We start from the raw sequence: 18677 nt of genomic DNA, 5'->3' as shown, positions 1-18677 counted from the left end.
CTGTGCCTTCCCGGGGGCTCCCAAAATGCCTGTTAAACGGGAACGTGCTCGTCTCTCCTGTTTGGAGTTTCCGCGGGGAACGCACGCTGTGCACAACGCAGACTCCCCACGTGCAGCTGCCGCTTTGCTCTCTGGACAGGTCTGCTAGAACAGGGTCTCTCAGCGGACCCCCTCCCTCTCCTCCTGCAGCCCGGAACCCCCGTCTGCCCGCAGGACACCCAGAATACTTCCGGTCCTGCTCCCCCAGATGCCCGTCCAGTGCTCGCTCACGGCTCCGCTCCCGGTTCACCGTCCTCGCGCCCTTGATGTTACTTCCAGGGCATCCGCCCTCCTGGTCACTTTGCCCATGCGATTCCACTTCCCCCAAGACCCTCTTCAAAGTGTGGCCAGCTCAGAGGCTGCCAGCATGGGGATCGACACACGCGGGGGCGCGGGCCACTCCTGGGTCTGCCCTCGGTATCCCGGTGTGATGCGGCCGGCCTCAGCACGCCGGTATTCACGTTGGGCTTCTGGCTAACAACAGCGGCCCCGTTCATGCGTCCCCACCCTCGACGCACACGCCAACACTGCCCTTTACTCCTCACACTCCTGTTGGTTCCTCCCGTCCATCTGTCACCTGGCAGCTCACGGTTTCCCAACGTTTGGGCTGGACCCTTCTGTTCAGGGGGCTGTCCTGTCCATGACAGGCTGGCCTCCACTCGCTGACAGTAGTACACCCCAGTTCCCCAAGTGCGACAACCCCAACCGTCTCTAGGCGTTTCCAAATGTTCCCCGGCGGCAATGTTCCCCGGGTCCCCCGGCGGGAGACCACCGTGTTCGCGGTTTTGGCCTGCTCACAAACGTGACCTGTTCCTTCCGTTCCATTAGCATCCTCGCCCGTACGTCCGATGTTCACATCTCCCCTTGTGTGGTTCCCTAGCACCATCACCGTGAGCAAAGGGCAGGGCAGGGCGGGCCGGAAGAGAGTGGAGTCCGTGGACATAAAGGAGCCCAGGGACCTAGCTTGTCGGCACTTCGGCACATGACTCAGCACCGCGGCGCTAAGCTTGGGCCGTTCCCGGCACAATCACCAACCAGAAGCACAAAGAAACGCAAAAACATGGCCCTACACAGACCACAAGAAGGACCCTCGTGTGGAGCGTGAGGCCAGACAAGGAGGCAAGGCGTCGCCTTATCAAGCCTCAGCTGGGAACGGGGTGTCAGGACCTCCCATCTTTCACCGCCCTGCACGTGCCCACAAATGACCACACAGACACGGAGAGCGTAGGCTGGGGGCTGCAACTAGGTTCCAGCGAGGAGGCGAATTACCAACGTGGAATCTGTGAAAAATGAGGACTGGCTACGGGATCTCTCCCTCCTCACCTCCACTGCAAAGGCCCATCCTTGTGGCCAGAGATGCACAGTGTTGCCTTGGGATAAGACTATGTTCTCAGGGGCGCCTGGGTGGCTCAGGTGGTTGAGTGTCCAGCTTTGGCTCAGGTCATGATCTCATGGCTTGTGAGTTCGAGCCCTGCATCGGGCTCTGTGCTGGCAGTGCAGAGCCTGCTTTGGATCGTCTGTCCTTCTCTCTCCATCCCTCCCCTGCTCATTCTCTCTCTCTCTCTCTCTCTCTCTCTCTCTCAAACAAAAGTCTATGTTCTTAAACTTGTTATTCTTGTTCCCTAAACCCATGTTCATTTCAGTGCTTTGAGCCTTGGCGTAGGAACAGAAGAGGTGGCCTGTGTCTCTGTACCTCTGTTTTTCTTAAGCCCCATCTGTCCTGGGTGTCAGAAGCCCAGACAAGTGCTTCAGGATGTCTGCTTTTCTTAAGACCCACTGAGCCGTGGCTCCTACAGGTGCTGAACCCTCGACCACAGGGTGCGTCTCCTTCCACTTCCTGCAGAGAACATCTCCAACAGCACTTAGCGTGCTGAGGGGGTGGGTTTCGCGTCACTGGGCCCCAGAGCCTCCCCATATCATATGGACGGAGGCGACAGCGGCAGCGATTAACGGCGCTCTGGGGAGACATTTGCGGACAATTTCTGCTATAGCCCCGCCACAGAGGGGAACAAAATCAGAAAGATGCAGAAAAGTAACAAATGACCCTGGCGTATCACACTCAGAGGCACACGGCCGCCTCGATGCAAAGCAGCCGTGATAGAGATTTGCCTGGGAATTTCCTCTGTGGCTTCAAGCTGAGAGAATTAAGTGTGGGGCTTGAGTAAAAGGAACAACCTCACAGTTCGGTGAATTTGCATAAGAGGAAAGAGTCCAGCCTTCAGGGACAACAGGGCTTCCTGGGGGCTGGGCAGGGGCTGGCCGATTAGTCACAAGAGACGGCCAGGCTGGGGCGGGCACAGCGGGGCCGCCCCCGAAGTCCCCACAGACGACCACTCTTGGCGGGTCTGCAGGGAGCCGTGGGCAGTGCCTTCTGCGTGCAGGATCTGGCCACGTGGAAGGCGACTCATGGACACAGACGCCGTGGCTCCCGGCCCGAGTCAGCCCTGTGTCCACTAGCCCGCCCTCGGCGAGACTGCCCCGCGGCGCTGTCCCCAGCCTCCCCGGGGCCTGCCGTCCGGCCACACCGCTGCTCGTCCGAGACTGAACCACACAGAGCGATCTCTGCCAAGCATTCCCTGATCTGGGTTTGCAGGAAAGCACATTTCTTAGAATAGAGGCACGTGTTTCAGAAATAAAACGTAAGTCTAAGGCTGGCTGGACAGAGTGACTTTTTGCTAATGTCCACAGGCGAGGAGAAGTGTCAACAGTGGAAAATATCATCCAGACCTTCAAACCAGAGTTCTCTGGCCACGCGTCCAGAGCTGGAAGCCACTAACGGCCCATCAGGGAGAGGCCGACGTGGCTCAGCCAGCACCCGGCTTCTCGGGCCCCACAAGAGAACCTCGCTCTGGGCCGCCTGATGCTTCTCCGCTGACGCGGCCGCACAAATCGCAGCTATTAGCCCCTCATGTCAACATACAGGTTAACTCTAGACATTCGTGGTTGCAACTAAGCAACCAGCCCACCTCAAGCGATTTAACGTCAAAACAGAAATCACTGAAGGTGTATGTATTTATTTTGAGAGGGAGAAAGAGAAAGGGAGCTGCAGAGGACAGTCAGAATCCTGTGCCGAGCCTGCCGATGCCCGGGCCCAGAAAACCCACTCCACCTTCCCCGGGGAGCAAGGGCTACCCCTGCAGCCTGTCCGCGGGGGCTCCGGGCACACGCAGACGTGCGCCTCACGGGCAGGGATCCTGCATGAGGACGCTTCCTTGTTCACAGGTGAGCTGGCGCTTAGCCAAGAATCCGTCAACACAGGATGACATCCAAGGTGTCACCGGGTCAAGTCCCGCCCTGCTCTCCTGAGGAGGGAGAGGGTGGGGTTGCAGCCAGCAGGTCCCGGGACGTCCTGGCCCAGCTACCGTGGCCCGAAGGCACCCTGGATGTGGCTGGCAGCTGTCCCCGGCCTTTCCGCAGGGCAGACCACACGGGGAAGCAGGACCGGCCGGAAAACAGCCATGGTTTTCCGTGGTCCCGCCCCAGGTGACGCGCAGGGAGACCCTGGTCACCCCACAGACGCGTGGCTTCTCCTGTCCTGTCCGCAGGGGCCTGGCTGAGGCTTTCAGCTTCTGGACACTCTTTCTTACGTTCCTGTCCCCACACCTCATTCACACAAACTGCAGGGACCCTGCAGCTGCCGGAGAACCCGGACCACGTGATTTCAACCCACCGAGACGCGCTTACGTGGGATAAGACATCTACGGCAAGTGCTTCTGAGTACACACCCAAAATCACTATGACTGTTTTCTTTTCTTTTTTTAATGTTTACTTATTTTTGAAAGAGAGAAAGATACAGAGAACGAGCAGAGGAGGGGCAGAGAGAGGGAGGGAGACTCAGAATCCGAAGCAGGCTCCAGGCTGTGAGCCATCAGCACAGAGCCCGATGCGGGGCTTGAACTCACGAGTCATGAGATCATGACCTGAGCTGAAGTTGGATGCTTCACCAGCTGAGCCATCCAGGCGCCCCCCAACCCTAACCTATTTTAAGTATCAAATTCCCCTACAAGGCTGGACCACGAAGGAGAGAAACGCTAGAGGAATCTTAGCAGGATGGCAATTCCCGGCAGGGGGCTGGCAAGGCTGAGCAGATACAGTCTCCACGTCAGCAGGGCCGGTGTGCAGGGTCAGGGTGCGGGCGCCAGCTCTCCTTGGGCCCTGTCGCAGGTCTCCTGGCAGACAGCCATCGTGCACCGCCAGGAGACATAACTTTCCACCTGTCTCGGGTTGCGACACGCATCTGCTGCACACTCACGCCTCTGTGTCGTGAGCATGACTTTGGATTTCACACTCAAGGCTGTGCTGTCTCCCGGAACACCCAACATGGAGAGACACCCTGTCCCAACACCTGGAGCTGGAAGGAGTCGGTAGACGGTTTACTTAGGTGCGGCCAGGAGACTCACAGGGATGTGTCTGCAAAATTAACCGAAGCCGACTGCGCCCCAGACCTACAGGAGGGACAGCTCTGCGCAAAAAGCATCGGCATGCCACAGAGGATCGACCCGATTGAGCCGCAAAGAGCCTGGGTGTGCACCATTCGTGCCGTGAGAGGGACAGTGACCCAGATGGCAGGATAGCAAGGGGAGGCTCATAAGCACTCGCTCGCGGGGCGTCGGCTGACCTGCCCGCATCACGAAAGGTAGTGGTGCCCAAGTTCACAGACCTGGCATCGGGCTCCGGAGGTCAATGCCCTCCCAAAGGACACACAGGTAGTCACGGTAGAGCCAGGCTGGAGGCCAGCCCTTCCTGAGCTGCAGCCCTTGGAGGCCCTCTGAAAGACAGAGACCAAACTGAGGGTTGACGGAGGGAGGTGGGTGGGGGATGGGCTGGATGGGGGATGGGGACTAAGGAGGGCACTTGTGATGAGCACTGATGTTGTATACAAGTGATGAATCCCTGAATTCTACTCCTGAGACCAATATTGCACTCCCTGTTAACGAACTACGATATAAATTAAAAAAAAAAAAAAAGAAAGAAAAATTGAAAAACACCAAAAAGAGATACAAATGGAAAAGTCAAGGCCCCACTGGGACTTGCCGAATCACAGCTGTGGGGGCTGGGGCCCAGCGAGTCTGTGATTCCACAAGCTCAGGTCTCAGAACTCCAGCCCAGCAACACCATCCACGTAGCTGCAAAAGACAAAAATCGAAGTCCGGGCAGTACCCTCTCTTCTCTGTGTTGCCGGAAGCAACACATCAGTCAGTCTACCCATTTCACCGGCCACCCTTCCAAACACGCCCACCCTTCCAACAAAACCTGAGCGCTCCACTTCTCTGCTCTTGGTCCACCGCCATCCACCCTCTCATCTCAGGACCGACCAGCTGGCCCCCCCATCGCTCCCACTGGGCTCTCTCAGTGCAGAACCCTCAGATGCTCCCAGACCATCCAATCCCCCTCAAGGTAAACCGCATGCCTTTCTTTCGCAGCGCTGACCACAGTCCTGACTTCATATCCGAGCAGGAGTACTGGATGAATGCCTGCCTCCCTGAGCGCAGAGATGATATCTATACGTCTCTTTTACTTGTTTTTTAAATTAAAAAAAAAAATTGTTTTAAGTTCATTTCTTTGAGAGAGACAGACAGCACGAGCGGGGAGGGGCAGACAGAGGCAGAGAGAGAGAGAGAGAATCCCAAAGCAGGCTCCGTGCTGCCAGCGCAGAGCCCGATTCAGGGCCCAAACCCACGAAACCCGGCGATCATGACCCGAGCCAAAACCAAGAGCTGGATGATTAATTTGCCTTACCCACCCAGGCGCCCCTTCTTTTACTTTTGAAATAAACTTTAAATTTTAGGATGTATTTAGATTTACAGAAAAATCGCAAAGATACCCCACCTTTCTCCTGTTAACATCTCATATGCCTCCGGTACACCTCTCACTAGTGAACCAACAGAGACACATTATTGTTAACTAAAGCTCATACTTCATTCCTTTCTTTGGATTGCCTTCGTTTTTACCTAATGCCTTCTTTTTTATGTGCCAGGACCCCACCCAAGACACCACTCTGTATTTAGTCCTGATGCCTGCTCAGCCACCTGTGGACTGTGACATGTTCTCAGACCTTCCTTGTTTTAAATGACCTTGACAGTTTCAAGGGATACTGCTCAGGTAGTTTGTAGAACGTTCCTCACCTGAGTTGTCTGATGTTTGTCCCATGGTTAGATCGCAGTTGGGTGTTTTGGGGGAGAGAGACCCCACAGGGGAAAGTGCCATCTGACCCATCAGATGGAGGGTACATGCTCTCAACATCACCTGTCACCGTTAATGTTAATCTTCACCATCTGGAAGAGTGGTGCCTGTTGGGTTTCTCCACTGTAAAATTGTTCCCCCACCCCCTCCCTTCCATCCCACTCCTTTTGGAAGGAAGAAACTCTGTGCAGCCCACACTTCGGGCGAGGGGAGGTATGTTCCACCTCCTTGAGGGCAGAGTATCTTCATAAGTTGTTTGGACTTCTTCTGCAGGGTAGACTTGTCTATTCCCCCCCCATTGTATTTATTCATTTAGTTGTGTACCCAAAACTACTTTATTCTGTTGCTCACACTGTTCTGGCATGGCCACTGGGTACCCTTCCAGCTGGCGCCTTTGTCCTTTTCAAATGGCTCTATCATTGTGGTTTTTGTTTCGTTGGGGGACATTTCCTTATTTCTGGTGCTAAAGATACCACAGGTGTCTCTAGTATGTTACCTACTCCACTCCTAGCCTATCATTTCTCTCTTCCTTGGGATTGAGAGTGGTATTCGAAACCAAGATCTGGGCACAAAGTGTGCTCACTGCTACAAGGATGTCACTGTCTCTAGACCCTCTCAGATGACAGAGAAAGTATACATATAAGTATACCTAACCTGTATAGGTACACACATCTGAAGTATTTCTCTCTGTATATCCATCTGTATCTATGTTAACCTAAACATCAGGTCCTACTGTTATCTCCATCCCTTTGCTTCTACTTTCTGAAAGAGAAAATTGTTGAAAACTGATATAATTTCCTCCTTAAATGTATGATATATTTCATCAATGAAACCATATGAGCATGGTGCTTTTTGTTTTTCAGGTAGGGAGGAGGCTATTCATTATTGACTTAACTTGAAAAGAGTTTGCAACTTTCAGGAATTAGCCTATTTCATATACACTGCCACATTTGTGAGGACAGAATTTTCCACAGTATTTGGTTATTGTCTCTTTGATGTGCACAGAATTAGCACTGATGATGTCTCTTTTATTTCTGATACCAGTAATTTGTGTCTTCTCTATTGTTTTCTTGTTTTCAATTTCAAGGATTTCTGCTCTTGTTTTAATTATTTCCTTTCTCCTTCTTGCTTTAGGCTTTATTTTCTCTTTTATTTTGCAGTTTTCCAAGGTAGAAGCACAGGCTATTGATTTTACATCTTCCTTTTATCTAACAGATGCATTTACCTCTATAAATTTCCTTCTAAGCACTATTTTGGCTGCATCCCACAAATTTTGATAAGGGGTATTTTTATTTTTATTCTGTGGGAAACACTTTTACATTTTCCTTTACACTTCTTCTTTGACCCACTAAGTATTTAGAAGTCTGCTGTTTAATTTAAAAATATTTGGGGATTTTACAGAGGTCTGTTACTGATTTCTAGGTTAATTCCATTGTATCCTGAGAACACAATTTATATTATTTTATATTCACATAAATTACACATTATTTTCGATTTATACACATTACATAAGAACTTATGTTACCATACGTTTTCCAAGAACACTCTCTATCTTGATGAATGTTCCATATGAGTTTGAGAAGAATGAGTATTTTTCTGTTGTTGGATTGAATATTTTATGAATGTTGAGTAGATCAACAGGGTGGAAGGTGGTGCTCAGGTCACATGTACCATTATTGATTCTCTACCTACTTAGTCTATCAATTACTGACAGAAGGTGATGGAGATCTCCAACTACAGCAAAGGATTTGCCTATTTTCTTTTCGGTGCTATCAGTGTTTGCCTTGTGTATTTTGATGTCCTTTGTTAAGTGCATACATGTTTAAAATTGTTCTATCTCTTTGGATAAGTGATCCCTTTATTGTTATGTAACACCCCTCTTTATCCCTGATGGTCCCATTTTCTGAAGCCTGTTTTATTGAAAATTAATATAGCTATTCCATCTTTATTTCTAGTGGTGCTAGCATGGACTATCTTTCTCCATTCCTTTATTATTAATGCACATATGTCTCTACATTTAAGATAAGTTTTTTTTTGTTGTTTTTTGTTTTTGCAACGGGTGCGTCACATTTTTTGATCCACTCTTATAAACTCTGTACTTTAACTGGGGTACTTAGACCATCTGCATTAAAAGCAATTACTGATTTAATTGGATTGATATCTAACATGTTTGTAGCTTTTTTATTCATAGAATTTGCTCTTTACTCTCCTCTTTTTCTGCTTTCTCCAGTTTTAATCAAGCATCTTACATGATTCCATTGTAGATGCTCTCAGCATATCTTTTAAAAATTTTTAGTGTTGCCCGGGAGTTTATAATATACGTTTAAAACCTAAATTTTAAATTGAACTTTCAAATGACACTATGCCACTTCACATTCAGTAGAATTACCTCCTAACAGCATTCCTGTTCTTCCCTCTGAACATCTGTGACAATACCACCATTCATTTCACTCACACGTGAGAATCATTCCGTACACAGTTACTTGTACTACTTTAAATAAATACCTGCCTTTTAGATCAATGAAGAATAAGAAAATATTATATTTTACCTTCATTTTTTTCTTTGCTGATGCTCTTCCATTCTTCGGGCAGATCCAACTTTCAGATCTATACCTTTTGCCTTCTGTCTGAAAAATTTCTTTTACATTTTTTTTTTGTAAGGCCAATCAGCTAGTGGCAAATTTTCTTAGCTTTTGTTTGTCCAAGAAAGTCCTTATTTCTCTTTTGCATTTGAAGGATACTTGAGCTGGATATAAAATTCTAGGTTGGCACTTGTGTTTTTTTTTCTCTTTTAACATTTAAAATATTTCGAAAGGGCAGTTCTGGTTTGCACGGTTTATGATAGAAATTCTCCTATAAATAACTCTCACCCCCTGTTCCTCTGTGCTTAGGGTCTCCATCCCTCTCTGGCTTTTTTTCAAGATTTTCTGTCTCTAGTTTCTTTCTTTCTGTGAGTTTTCTGGATCTGTGTTGTGGATCTGTTGTGTGTTCTGGATCTGTATGTTCCCTTTTCTTTTAGTATGCCTAGTAATTTTTTTGCTGAAACCTGGAGTGTTTTGATTTTTTTATTTTGACAACCTGTTTTTTTGGTTGTTGAAAACCTAGACGTGTTGAATCAGGTAATATGAACTGAGGTGAATGGACTCGTAGTGTGAGGATTTACATTACCATCCTAGGATTTCTGTAGCTGCAGGCGCCAGACTTCACATTCTTCTGTGCCCTGTTTGTGTGTACCCCATTGCCTTTGGGTTTCCCCTGAGCCCTCCTGCTCAGAAGAGTGCATGTCCTGTAGTTCTTTCCTCTGCCCGCCATCCACAGTTGTACCACACCCCACTGGAGGCAAGGCACGAAGGAAGGGGAGCACTCCTGGGGTACCTGGGGGGCTCAGTCAGTTGAGCATCTGACTTCAGCTCAGGTCGCGGTCTCTTGATTCATGGGTTTGAGCCCAGCGTCAGGCTCTGTGCTGACAGCTCAGAGCCTGGAGCCTGCTTTGGATTCCATGTCTCCCCCTCTCTCTGCCCTTCCCCACTTATTCTCTCTCTCTCTCTCTCTCTCTCTCTCTCTCTCTCTCTCTCAAAAATAAATAAACATTTAAAATTTTTTTAAAAAAAAGAAGGGGAGCATTCCATAACAGCACACTAACCCTCAGGCTCTCACTGAGCCAGGGCCATAAGGCTGTGATCTGCACAAGTGTTTTCTCCAGTGGTGTGGCTTCTTTTTTTCCCAAGCCCCACACTTTCTATCCTGCCTGCTGTTCCAGTAATTTACTTGAAGCCTAATCCCCATTAACCATGGGTGTGTGATATTTTTTTTTTTTTTTTTTGTCCTTCAGGTGACATAAGACGTCAGGAGGGTACTGGAGTAGGAGGAATCCCTCTTTTTCAATGGGGACACAGTGGTGACAAGATCTTCTCCCTGGACAAGAGCCTGTTGTAGAGAAGGTTCTGGGTGCATTTAATTTTTTTTATTTACTTAAATAAATTTTTCACTATATTGTAAAATAGTTCATTTGTTTCAAAATCATGTCATCTACAAAAATAGTCAAATCCAACTTGGTTTTAAAAAAGTATTACCCTAGGGGTACCTGGGTGGCTCAGTCAGTTAAGCATCCAACTTGAGCTCAGGTCATGAACTCATGATTGGTGAGTTCAAGCCCTGCGTTGGGCTCTGTGCTGATAGCTCAGAGCCTGGAGCCTGCTTCAGATTCTGTGTCTCCCTCTCTCTGCTCCTCCCCGACTCGTGCTGTCTGTCTCTCTCTCTCTGAACTAAATATTAAGAAAAATTAAAAAAATTATTTCCCTATTTATATGAGAAAGAAACAAAATACAGCAATTCTCATGGTGTGTGGTAATGTCCTAAAAAATGACCCTGAACACTGAATTAGTGAATAGGAACCACTGCTTCTAGGGGAAGTACAGACTAGGTTCCTGGGGGTCTGTGGTCACACATTTCCATCAACTAATCAATGCACTCTCTTGTTCTTTTATAAGATGCTATATGTAAGTCTTAGATTCATCCTTTATCCATTTTTTCTTTTCTTTCCTTTTCTTTTCTTTCCTTTCCCTTTCCCTTTCCTTTCCTTTTCTTGTTTTTTTAAGTAGGCTTCCCACTGAGAGAGGAACCCACCACGAGGCTTGAACTCATGACCATGAGATCAAGACCTAAGCTGAGATCAGGGGTCCAATGCTTAACCGACTGAGCCACCCAGGCACCCCTCATCCTTTATCCATGTTGAGGGACTTCCAGAATATTCACAAGGGCATCCATGGTCACAAATGAGACAGAAAAGTACAGGTTATTGTAAAAATCAGTATGGCAGTAGATAGATACTAATATGTGCAAAATTTATACCTCAATTAGTCTTAGCTCCTGATAACTCCATCTTGCTGTATTTGTTGGCTCTAAAAAATTTCCTGGCATCTTCAAAACCATGGGTTTTACATACATGTATCAAAAATAAGTCCATGGCCTGCGACAAGTCTGTCTGGTCTGCTAGAACAGATGTTCATATTTGCTGTAGACGAGCCACCAGGTAACACGGCAAGATCAGCATCATGTGCATAAATCAGTGCAGCAGAGTAAACGAGAGAATGAATGGCCTTTGCCCCAAAGGGCACCCGAGCTTGATTTGTCAGTCCTGCTGCTCCTTCACCAGCCCTCTGGTCTTGGGCAAATTACTGTCCACAAAAAGGACATAGCTTTCACCTTATTTGGAATGTTCTTTTAGGAGAAATAAGGGCAAAAAAATAGGTAAAATGGCAAAAAATGGCAACATTTGTTAATTATGAATGTGTTGGCACTTGTCTGTATTTGTAAATTTCCTTCCCAAAAGAGGGCTGTCAGGAAGAATAAATGAGGTCATGTCAGATCAAGACCTGGGGCTCCTGTTCTTCCTCCCCTCCCCTCCCCTCCCCTCCCCTCCCCTCTCCTTTCTTTTCCTTTCCTTTCCTTTCCTTTCCTTTCCTTTCCTTTCTCCTTTCCCTTCCTCTTTTCTTTCTTTCTTTCTTTCTTTCTTTATTTCTTTCTTTTTAATGTTTATTTACTTTTAGGGAGAGAGAGACAGAGTGTGAGCAGGGGAGGGGTAGAAAGAGAGAGGGAGACACAGAATCTGAAGCAGGCTCCAGGCCCTGAGCTGTCAGCACAGAGCTCAACGCGGGGCTCTAACCCACGAACCATGAGATCATGACCTGGGCCAAAGTTGGACCCTTCACCAACTGAGCCACACAGGCACCCCTCCCGTTCTTTCCTCCAGTCTGACCAGAAACAATCTGACTGCAGGGAAGGCTCTTGGCTACTGCTACAGCCCCAGCACCTAGTACTGTTCCTGGCTGGTGGCAAGTGGCCAATAAATCAATGTGCTGACCGGATCAAAGAGTCAGCCAGGCAAACAGCCTTGTTTGGCCATGTAGATCGGAGAGGCTGGCAGGAGCAAATAGCACCACACGAATTTTTTTGGTCATTAAGAATAGCTCGTCTGTGTATTCTTACCTGTTCCTGAAGAAACTTAACGAAAATGCCAAACACTCTAAGTTGCTCCGTAAGATAAGTATCAAAACATCAGGTAGTTTGCACGTTGACAGAGTGAAGAGGTCATGACCCCCTGCTCTCTGAATAACCCCAAACAAGAACAGGAAGAGAAAGGCCATGGAATTAGCAGACAACCTCTAACCCCAAATGACAACTTGGGGGGAGCAGAGCCCAATGCAGTGAAGGCTCATTCCCAGAGCACGAAGACCCTCAGGGCAGGTGGTCAAGGAAGGGACCCACCACAGACCTCAGACGAAGCCTGGAGAGCTGGGGCCCCCACAGCAGTGGGGGAGTCCACCATTTCTTAGGGTGGAGAGATTCTGAATGGCCAATTCTGAATTAAGCCAATTCCTCCTCCTCCTCTCTCTCTCTCTCTCAAACCAATACATAAACTTTAAAACAATAAAGGCGACCAGCAATAGGAGAGACAGGGGGCAGGCATATAAAGAACATTCCCTAGGGCGCCTGGGTGGCGCAGTCGGTTAAGCCTCCGACTTCAGCCAGGTCACGATCTCGCGGTCTGTGAGTTCGAGCCCCGCGTCGGGCTCTGGGCTGATGGCTCAGAGCCTGGAGCCTGTTTCCGATTCTGTGTCTCCCTCTCTCTCTGCCCCTCCCCCGTTCATGCTCTGTCTCTCTCTGTCCCAAAAATAAATAAAAAACATTGAAAAAAAAAAAAATTAAAAAAAAAAAAAAAAAAAAGAACATTCCCTAGAACGGCCCAAGGGGCTGACGACATCATGGCCACACGTATGGCTGTGGAATCAAAGGACTTCATGGAATGATCCCGCAGTTAAAGCAGTAGCTTGAACCGGAGACACGAAAGCTAGTGGAGGAGACGGGGAGGCAAGGACAGCCGCCAGAAATAAGCCGGAAGAGGCAGGGGAAGCGGGAAAGAGAGCAGGCCCTCAGCTGTGAAGACAGCGATGGACAGAGTGGAGTCGCTTGAGGACGGTGAAAAGGCAAATCAACAAAACGTGAGGGAATGTAGCACGAGAACGGAAGAAGGACAACAGAGACCCCACAGACGCAAGATCAGCCTTCCTGAGCAGAGATGCTGGCCGAAGGGGTGGGACGCATGTTCAGAGCTTTAACGAAAGTAAATTTCCAGAAACGAGAGGACCTTCTGCCTGGACTCTCTCACCCGGGAGCCTATCAGTGAGGAGGGGTGAATGATCTCAGCCGTCTCCCCGGCCGCCTTCCAGGCCCAAGGATGGGAGCCCGCCCCGAGGGACACGCGGGCCAGTCGGGCTGGGGGCTGGCGCGCTGTGGGCAGGGAGCTTAGGACGCCTCCCCCGAGAATCAGAAGGCCCGAGCAGGGCTGTCTACACCACCTTGTCGACACCTGCTTTGCGATCTCTCCGGGGGTTTCTGAGCGGTGCAGATGCCCTGCTCCCCCCACCCCCTGACACCAGCCCTGCCCTGTCTAGGTGTCCTCATGCACTGAGGCTATGCGGTCTGCCTTCCTGAGCAAGCTGGATTAGCACAACAAAGAAAGTTCTAGACCAGAACCGAGATTCTCCACCCTGACTACAGCTTAGAATAGCCTGGGTGATTCTTTTTTTTTTTTTTTTTTTTTTTTAATAGTGCCTGGTGATGGAGTTCTAGCCCCAGATGACTCAGAAGCTCCAAGGCTGGGGCCCAGACGTCCGGACTGTTTGAGAGCTCTTCCTGGTGCCCCGCGCGGCCAGGCAGGGATGGGGGGGCATCGCTGCTTTGGATGAAAGGTTCTGGAGCCCCACGCTGACGCAGACAGAGCCGGCCATGGGAGAGAGCAGTAACACGGCTGGGGAGGTAGAGGAAAGAATCCGCTTTGCTCCGAAATCTAACGAGGTGATGTGCAGGCGGCATCCGGGAAAAGGCATGCAGCGAGGAGCATCTCACCCACATCGGCCCCATGAACACAGCGATTCAGGTGAGGCACCTTGCCCTTGGCCGTCCCTGGTGGGGGGGGGGGGGCGCATGCGTGTGGCCAGGCCTGCGAGCTAAATTTAGGAAACATGTGTTGCTAGGCTTCCTGACCACAGGCTGAATCATGAAAGGAAGTTCTAGAATTCCCAAACCCTTCCGAAATACTGCTCGCAGGCTGCCTTATCTCTGGCCAAGTTCAGCAGCACGGGAACCCCAGAAACAGACAAACTGCACAGACGGAGGGGGAGGCGGGGTGGGCGCCCCGCTGGGGCCGTCCCACCTGGCAGCACGGTCACCTGAGCAGTCCCCGGGTCCGCAGCCGCCGCCCCAGGATGCCCGCCTCGCATTCCAAATATTTTGAGAAAATGATGTTGGATTTTTTTTTTTAACCGCAGGGAAATGAACAAGTACAAAGGCTTTCTCCATTACCTGAAAATCCTCTTGAACAAGAAACTAGTTTATTTTTCCAGAAACCATATCAAACCAAGAGTGCTTAACCCAAGGACACGTCAGTCAGTAACCTTCTCCAGGGTTTTGTGTGTGTGTGTGTGTGTGTGCATGCACTTGTGCGGGTGGCGTGTGCATGTGTGTATGCCCGTGTGGTGCGTGCATATGTGCGTATGCTTACGTGCACATGCCCGATGCGTGTGCTATATGCACGTGTGTGATGAGTGTTTTGGTGAACGCTTTTGTGTTGAGTAGGTGATGTCACTATTGCAGAGGAAAGGGCCAGGCCAGATCCTGTGGACAAGACTCGGGGGTCTCATCCGAAGGATGTGGGCGTCTTGGGGTCACTGTCACTTCGCAGGGTCAGAGCCATTTAAGGAAACGGGAGGCACCGTGCTCACAGGTGGAAAAGCAGCAAGGGTTCCAATCCACTCCCCACGGCAGCGGCCCTGGCAGCGGGGGTAGAAGCTTGTGTTCCCCTGACTCCAGGAAGGAACAGCTCGGAGTTCTAGACCTCGCTTCCATGAGGGAAAGGCTGTTCGACTCTGCCCCCCACTCGGAGTGACAAGCCACGTGTGGCTACTGACCTTAAAGTCTGGCTGAGGACCGATTTTCACATTTTATTTCCCTCTCGGTACTTGAAGCACACGTGGCCACACGTGGCTGGTGGCGGTGTAGGGAACGCACGTCTCTAGCTCCGAGGCAGGGAAGCTGCAGGAAGGCCTTCTGTCCTCCCCTGGGTCACGTGTCAGCGGTGGAGCAGGACGCAAGTGACAGGACTGTCGGGAATCATCTTAACAATTCACCTCCGGGAAGTGGGCTCCCAGTTCCTTCTTCCTCAGGACACATTTTACTCCCAGCACGTACACCAAACATCAAAAATGGACTGTACCCAAATCCCATGTGACGTGTTGAAATGTAAGGGACAGTCAGAGCCCGCCCGGCATACACGAAGGGAGGGTCCACGCTGGAAACACCACGCACGCAACTATGTCCACGATGTGGCTCCAGGCAGACACTTGAAAAGAGCATGACAGGGGCCAAAATGGTACCATGAGTGTTTTAGCGCCTCGGGGTAGGCGTGATGCCGTGACCCCGTGCGGAGGGGGTGTCCTTGTCCGACGACGGCACCGGAGAACAAGCACATCCCCTGGGTGTTTCTTGGGAAAACCCAGCAGGTTTCCCAAGCGCGACACCAGGGGATCGTTGGATTGCTTCGGAGTCAAGTGCCACCGTTGGGTAAGAGCCACTCTTGTTTCTGCGACCCTCCCACCGTCTTCCAAAATCATTTTGCGCCTAAAAGAACCCCTTTCCCACAAGCCAGGCGAACAGAGGGCTCCATGATTTCCCTGGCCCGAGCCACCACCCTTTTGCAGGCAGCCTCCTCTCTGCAAGCCAGGCTGCTGGTGCTGGCTCGGTGCATCTCTGAGCCCCGCGAGCCCCGGGAGATGGCAACTTCAGCCTCGTTTTGGAGATGAGCTCACGGGAGCCTAAGAAGTTTCCATGAACGAAGGAATCCAGACCCACGTGCCTGGTACGCTTCTGCCAACCACGCCGCTCCCAGAGAGGGGCTCTAGGAGCGCTTCTGGGAACTGGGCATTTACAGGTCGATGCTGTGGTCCTAAAAGTTGGATTAGAAAGTATAAACGTGGGTGCACGGGAGGAATCCTGGGGGCCCACCAGGTGAGTATAGCACGGTGCCCCACGTGTGAGCATGGATGGACGGAATCAGCACCCGGAAGGGCACAGACGCAGACTGTCCCCAGATGGCCCACAGCCAGAGCAGCCCCCACGTCACCGTCTGGCTGCAGCCAGCGAGGCCTCACAGCCAAGCCACAGACGCCCAGAAACCATGGCCCCAGCTCTCATGAGAAAAAACCACCCCCACTAAGTACAGGGTTCTAGAACCATGCTAACCAGTCATCTTGAAAACGGAAACCGTGCAGGGGCCCTGGCGGGGGGGGGGGCTCAGTTGGTTGAGCATCTGACTTTGGCTCAGGTCACGATCTCAAGGTTCGTGAGTTCGAGCCCCGCGTCGGGCTCTGTGCAGACAGCTCGGAGCCTGAAGCCTGCTTTGGATTCTCTGTGTGTGTGTCTCTCTTTCTGACCCTCCCCGGCTCACTCTCTCTGTTTTAATGGAAGCCGTGCAAGGCCCTCGCGTGGAGAGTGCCAGCTTTTCTATCAGTCTGGGGCGTCCGTTCCTTCTCTGAGAATCACTTCGTGTGTGTTTACCTCCTACAGGTCAGACAGTCGTGCAGGGAGCACACGGGCTTTCTGGCTCACACCCCTTGTCCCCCAACTCCAGACACACGGACCTCGTGGCGCAAGTTCAGAATGGAGGGGGTGTCCGCGGTGTGACAGCGGGTGAGCTCTCCGGCCCTCTGCCTCCCTCCCTTTCTCACACGCGTGTACACGCAGGGGCACACCATTCTAACGCGCCCAGAATCTCTGCCATCAAAGGCACACAGGGCTGCCGTTATACGCGGTGCACCAATAAACTCGAATTTGATGGCAGGTGCACTAGGCTTTGACGACGTGCCTGTGGGCCATGAAGTGCTACGAACTGGTTCTCAACCTTGGCTGCTGCACTTGCCTGGGGAAGGGGCGGGAGCTTTCATGAACGTCCAGAGGCATGGTCACCTGCCAGACGGCGTCCCAAACAATCCATGCGGGCACCTGCGGGTGAGCCGAGCCTGGGTCACGTCCGGCGGCACAGGGCGGGGGTCCGGCCAACCTCTGCAGGTCCCCCTCTTCATTTGGACACGGGCGTCCAGACAGTCCTGCAGAAGGTTCTGCTCTGAGTGAGATCTCCTCCAGGCTCGTCCTATCGCTGCTCTCTCTCCCAAGCACACCTGCTCATTTTATTATGATCGCTGTAGATGCCAAAACCTCCTGTCTGCAGAGGGAAAAGGTGCATTTCACTGTTTCCAAACCGATGTTACTGCCCTCCCCAGGTCAGCTGCTGCTCACAGTTTGGGGCCTTCGCTTCCAGAACACTCAGCATATTTTCACGTGCGCGCGCGCGTGAGCGCACACACACACACACTTGTAGAGGCAGACTTGTGTGTGTATGTAGTAAATTACGTGGCCTACATCTGTCCATGCATGAACGTGTTGTGAAAAATATAGAGTGATATACTACATGCTGCTTTTCCACCAACGGTACCTTGGACATCTTTCTATTTTGGTTTACTAAGATTCCACATTTAAAAAAGAATTTTTTTAATGTTTATTTTTGAGAGAGAGACATGCAGTGCAAGCAGGGGAGGGGCAGATAGAGAGGGAGACACAGAATCCGAAACAGACTCCAGGGTCCGAGCAGGGCTCGCACAAGATGCCACATTTTTCAAAAGACCGCCACAAGGGATGACGATGCAGGGACAGACCAGCATTTATTCAACCAGCTCCCCTTCCTGATACGTATTTCTTTTTTTCCTTTCCTGTTGTTTTTTTTTTTTTTTGCTATTACAAAATGAACCGTTGCAACGAATTACTGTATGCGTATACATTGCTTCACTTCTGTCGATTTATATGTGTAGTAAGTTCCCAAAAGTGACACTATTGAGCTAAAGCACATGCACACTTTAAATTTCAGAAGACGACGCCCGACCGCCCTGCCAGTGCTCACCTGTGCCAGCGTCCTGTCCTCCCCACACCTGTCACAGAGCTAACCCTTCAGTCAACACTCACTGCAGACACGCAGGGCATGTCCATGCACTTTTCCTTCGCTTTTTTTAACTGCTTGTTTGTTTCCTTGACTGAGGTTTCTACCGGACTGTGTTCATTTTCCTCGTGGACTGGAAGGAACTCACTGCGTATCAAGGCTATCAGGCCCACACCTCAGGCATTGCATGTAAATATATGTCACGGGTTTTTTTTTTTTTTTGCCACTTATTTATATATTTTTTCATACCTATAGAGACTTGCTTAAAATTTTAGGAAATCATACTCATTCACCTTTTTCTTGATTTTGTATTTTCTATCCTATTTAGAAAGGCCTTCTTCACACCATAATTATTTAAAAATGCACCTGAGTTTTTCTTTTAGTCCTTCTACTATCTTCCTGCCATATA

At 50.3% G+C, this 18677-nt stretch overlaps 2 protein-coding genes across 4 annotated transcripts in view; one reads left to right on the top strand and one right to left on the bottom strand.

Annotated features, from left to right (window-relative positions):
* The window catches only part of AUH (AU RNA binding methylglutaconyl-CoA hydratase), a 454909-nt gene that overhangs the window by 412697 nt on the left and 23535 nt on the right, over positions 1-18677 (top strand). The window contains exon 12 of one of the 2 annotated variants that reach the window (XR_007458348.1): positions 10614-10625. The exons of the other annotated variant lie outside the window; for it this stretch is intronic. The gene's annotated coding sequence lies outside the window, so the exon portion shown is untranslated. Of the gene's footprint in view, positions 1-10613; positions 10626-18677 lie in introns of those variants that run through there. 2 annotated transcript variants of the gene reach the window in all.
* SYK (spleen associated tyrosine kinase) overlaps positions 1-18677 on the bottom strand; it is an 84577-nt gene that overhangs the window by 55273 nt on the left and 10627 nt on the right. The window lies entirely within an intron of this gene.

This window comes from Panthera uncia, chromosome D4 (assembly GCF_023721935.1).
Source record: "Panthera uncia isolate 11264 chromosome D4, Puncia_PCG_1.0, whole genome shotgun sequence".
Lineage (NCBI taxonomy): Eukaryota > Metazoa > Chordata > Mammalia > Carnivora > Felidae > Panthera > Panthera uncia.
Note: the sequence above shows the minus strand (reverse complement) of the source record. Positions and strands in the feature narration are given on the sequence as shown.